Source organism: Mastomys coucha, unplaced genomic scaffold (assembly GCF_008632895.1).
Source record: "Mastomys coucha isolate ucsf_1 unplaced genomic scaffold, UCSF_Mcou_1 pScaffold21, whole genome shotgun sequence".
Classification (NCBI taxonomy): domain Eukaryota; kingdom Metazoa; phylum Chordata; class Mammalia; order Rodentia; family Muridae; genus Mastomys; species Mastomys coucha.
This window is the reverse complement of record NW_022196904.1, coordinates 166,372,361-166,377,431: the sequence shown is the minus strand read 5'-3', so window position 1 is coordinate 166,377,431 and position 5,071 is coordinate 166,372,361. Positions and strand designations below refer to the sequence as shown.

Genomic DNA, 5,071 nt, shown 5'->3' with positions numbered 1-5,071 from the left:
TGCACCAAAACATCTGCTTAAGTTCTTTTAATTTGTACCATTTCTTCAAATAAAGAATTTTGGTACCCCCCCTCAAAAAAAAGCTGATTCTATATTATTATTTACTATTTGCTATTGTGTAGGCCAGATTTTCATCACTATAACAAAAACCTGCAAGCCTGGTCTACAGATTCCAGGACACCCAGGGCTACACAGAGAACCTATCTTGGAAAAAAAAATTAAATGAGGAAAGTTTTATTCTGGCTTATGGTATCAAAGGTTCTTTCTGCCTAAGGTTGGTAGTATCATTGCATGAACCTGAAGGTAGCACAGGATATCATGGAGGCAATACGATGTAGCAGGAAATGCTCCCCACCTCATGACAGCCAAGACAGAGACAGGAACATACAAATATTTCAGGACAAGTTATTTATCTCATGTGTATACCACCAATTCAGCATAATGTTTCCAAGCATGGTGTAGAAAGAGTGGAGTTGACATTAATGCATGCTTGCTTCTTTATCACACTGCTCCCATATATCAGGATCAAAAGTTTCTTTTTGATCATATATCAGTGACAATATGTCACACACATATGTCTAGATGTATATGGAAAGGGTGGGTATGGAGTTATTGATGAAACAAGGCTATCAGATTCTTCCAAACTGTCAACCTTCAAGGCCTACCCCAGTGATGTACTTTGTCCAATAAGACTACTTTTTATGGATTCCATCACCTTCCCAAACTGTACCACCAACTTGGGACTAAGTGTTCAAATCCATGAGCCTATATCACACTGAAAGGCAGGTACCTAATTATCCCATACTCCATCTTGAGTAAAGGAAGTAAGATACTAATTCTCATCCTAAAGTTCAGATTCTACTAAAACTAATTATGTTTGCAAAAATGTTTTATTAAAAGAAAGATACATTCTTAGATTATTGTGGTCATTTGAATGAGACATAATCATAGGCTCATGTATTTAAACACTTAGTCCCAAGTGGTGGTGTTGTTTGGCAAGGTCATGGAATCCTTAAAATATAGAGTCTTACTGGATGAAGTACATCACTGGGGTGGGCTTTGAGGATTGATAGTTTTGCCTTACTCCCCAATGTCTCTCACTGCTTCTTGTATGTGAATTAAAAATGTGATCATTCTGTCTCCTGCTCCTGCTGCCAAGCCATGACTTATCTATGATGATAGACTCTAGACCTGTGGAACTGTAGACGAATAAACTCTTCTCTAAGTTGCTTTTGTTCATGATGCTTTGTCATAGTAACAGAGAAGTAATTAATGCCTTTATAATGCAAAATTTGTGTACACTTTTAAGTTAAAACATAAGTTTCAAGGAAATAGCAGGATTCTATCACCGTCATCATTGTCGTCCTCGTCGTCGTCGTTCAGAGTAAGCAACAGAGACAGAATTATCACTATCCTATGTTAAGTGGTAATGTCTGAGTGACTCTTTAAAAGGAGACTTACACCTTAGCCTTCTTTTCCTCCTTTCAAGCATTTGTTTTGTCTTTGATAATGAAGTTTTTGACAAAAGTTACAGATAAAATCTCTCTCTTCTTTTCACGTTTCTCCTATTGAACAAGTAAATTTGGTGTTAGAGTCTGCAGTATTCTACACATTATTTCTATCTGATGCATTACTAGAAGACACAGGAACACAGCCATTCATTGAGCTTCATTTTATAAAGAAGGTGTTTCACTTCCCCCTGTGTAAAAATATGTAAATGTTATAAAGAAAGAAATAATCTGAAAATACAAAATTTCAAGGTCTTACACATAAATCATGCAAAGTCCTGACTGACTTACAGAGTTAATGATGAGATAACTACAGTACAAAAGACATGGAAGGGTGAGGATGTCAACCAGGATGAGGAGACTGTACACAAGGTTGAGGGAGAACTGCTCATGGTGGAGGAGGTCACACATAGGGAAGGTAGGAACTGAGGACCTTTTGTCTCTAGCTGCAGAGTACAGTGGCTTCCAGATTCAAAAGTCAATATTGAGTTTCTACTTCACAAGAAGTTTGGGGTCCCCGATAGAGGAGATGGAGAAGGGACCAAAGGAGCTGAGGGTGTTTGCAAACCCATGGAGGGAGCAACAGTGTCAACAGGTCAGATCCCCCAGACCTCCGGGGGACTGGACCACCAACGAAAGAATACACATGGCTCTGGCCACATATGTGGCAGAAGATGGCATTGTTGGATATCAGTGGGAGAGAGGCCCTCGGGCCTGAGGGTGTTCAATGGCCTAGTATAGGGGAATGCCAGGGTGGGAGGATGGGAGTGGGTGGGTGGCAAAGCACCCTCACAGAGGCAGGGGGAGGAAGGATGGGATAGGGGATTTCTGAAAGGGAGACTTGGGAAGAAAAAAATACATAACTTAATTAGAAAAAAAAGTTTGGTGTGAAACTTGTAATGCATCATGTTCAACTTGAACCTAACTCCAAAGAAAGAAAAGAAACTGACTTGTTCTTACATATCACAGCAGAATAAGGCTTTGCTATAATCTGCAGGATAAATGGACAACCATGCAGCATGGGGTAAGTCCTACCTGACTGTGAAACTTGAAATGCATTCTGTGTCCAGAGACTGGGTGATTTGCACATCAGTCCTCCTTCCTCCTTGTAGCTCCAGTAAAATTACTCTAAATCATCTAGCAAACCAAGATTGGTGGTAGGCAAAGAAAGAATCTGACCAATGGGGGACTAGAGCCCCCTGCTTAGACAAAGCAGATTCCATAGAAGTTAGCACAGCAGAATTACAATGATATCTATCATCATTTGGCCCAGAAAAGTGTTACAGAGAAAGTAGTAGGAACATGTGTGACTACATAACCAAGTAGCTGGTGGTTCTGGAGCAACCATGGCACGCAGAGAAGGGTCCCTGGAATGGCACACAATGAGGGTTTTATGCCCACAGGCCAGGGTTATTCCTGTCAGTAGAGGATGGCTGAGTCTCCTATGAAGAAAGCCGGTGTCCAAACAATGGAACACATTTTCATCACCCACCTAGCCATACTAAAGGATAGTGCATCGCAGCCAGACATCAGTAGAAACTACAGCAACACTAGAACACATGCACTCAGTAGCTATAGCTAGCTTTCCAAAACTCACAATTTTTGTATTCAGGATGAACACTCAATAAGCAAGCTTACTAAGAACATTGAATTAACACTTTATAAGCAACTACGAATATTGAAAGAAAAGAGATGAAACACTTAATTCTAGCAGAGATCTAGATACACTGAACTATCAAGGCCATAACTTCCAGCTTCTCTGGAAGGAAACATTTCTGATTGAGCTATGCATACTTTACACAAATTCACAAAAGTTTGACTATATCATATATGTAAAACTTGCATGTAGCAGAACATGTATTGTGCATAGAATATATTTGTTGAAAAAAGGATTACAAAAGTGACATAGCATATTCTCTTAATATGAAAAGTAATACTATATACAATCTCTGTATACAATGATTTAAGTTAAATGCTGATGTATATGAAAAATATGTATTTAAACAAAAATAGGAATACTAGACACCTTACAACTGCTTTAAAGCTTTTACAAAGGACAAGTAAAATACTTGATATTTGAAATATAAATTTAAATGATTATCTAGAAAATGAACCTGAAAACTTATGAACTTCCCAACTATCTTGGAATTACTTCAATATTTTCCTTATTTTTTTGCTTTGGGTTTTCTTTATTTTTTTATTAGATATTTTCTTTATTTACATGTCATATGATTTCTCATTTCCCAGTTTCCCCTCCAAAAAAAAAAAACCCAAAAAACAACAACAAGCACAAACCCCTTTTCCCTCCTTCCTCCCCCTGCTCGCCACACCCACCCTCTCCTATTTACTGGCCCTGGCATTCCCCTACACTGGGGCATAGAACCTTCACAGGGCCAAGGGCCTCTCCTCCCATTGATGACCTACTTGGCCATCCTCTACTATACACATGCTGCCAAAGCCATCAGTTCCACCATGTGTACTCCTTGGTTGGTGATTTAGTCCCTAGGAGCTCTGAGGGTACTAGTTAGTTCATATTGTTGTTTGTCCTAAGGGGCTGCAAACCCTTCAGGTCCTTGGGTCCTTTCTCTAACTTCTTCATTGGGGACCCTGTACTCAGTTCAATGGATGGCTGTGAGCCTCTACTTCTGTATTAGTCAGGTACTGTCAGAGCCTCTCATGTGAGAGCTATATCAGGCTCCTGTCATCCAGCACCTCACTCAGGATGATATTCTCCAGATCCATCCATTTCCCTAAGAATTTTATAAATTCATTGTTTTTAACAGCTGAGTAGTACTCAATTGTGTAAATGTACCGCAATTTCTGTATCCATTCCTCTGTTGAGGGACATCTGGGTTGTTTCCAGTTTCTGGCTATTATAAATAAGGCTGCTATGAACATGATGGAGCATGTGCCCTTATTACATGTTGGAGCATCTTCTGGGTATATGCCCAGGAGTGGTATAGCTAGATCCTTTGGTAGAATTATGTCCAAGTTCCAGAGGAACCGCCAAACTGATTTTCAGAGTCGTACCAGCTTGCAATCCCACCAGCAATGAAGTAATGTTCCTCTTTTTCCACAACCTCTCCAGCATCTGCGGTAGCCTGAGTCTTTTATCCTAGCCATTCTGACTGGTGTGAGGTGGAATCTCAGGGTTGTTTTGATTTGCATTTCCCTGATGGCTAAGGATGTTGAACATTTCTTGAGGTGCTTCTCAGCCATTTGGTATACATCAGTTGAGAATTCTTTGTTTAGCTCTTTAACCCATTTTTTAATAGGGTTATTTGGTTCTCTGGAGTCTAACTTCTTGAGTTCTTTGTATACTTTGGATATTAGCCCTCTATCAGATATAGGATTGGTAAAGATCTTTTCCCAATTTGTTGGTTGCCATTTTGCCCTATTGACAGTGTCTTTTGCCTTACAGAAGCTTTGCAATTTTATGAGATCTCATTTTTCAATTCTTGATCTTAGAGCATAAGCTATTGGTGTTCTATTCATGAAATTTTCCCCTGTGCCTATTTGCTCGAGGCTCTTCCCCACTTTCTTTTCTATTAGTTTCAGTGTAT

At 39.5% G+C, this 5,071-nt stretch overlaps 1 protein-coding gene across 1 annotated transcript in view; it reads right to left on the bottom strand.

Annotated features, from left to right (window-relative positions):
- Positions 1-5,071, bottom strand: part of LOC116101450 (ferritin, mitochondrial-like) — a 17,822-nt gene that overhangs the window by 765 nt on the left and 11,986 nt on the right.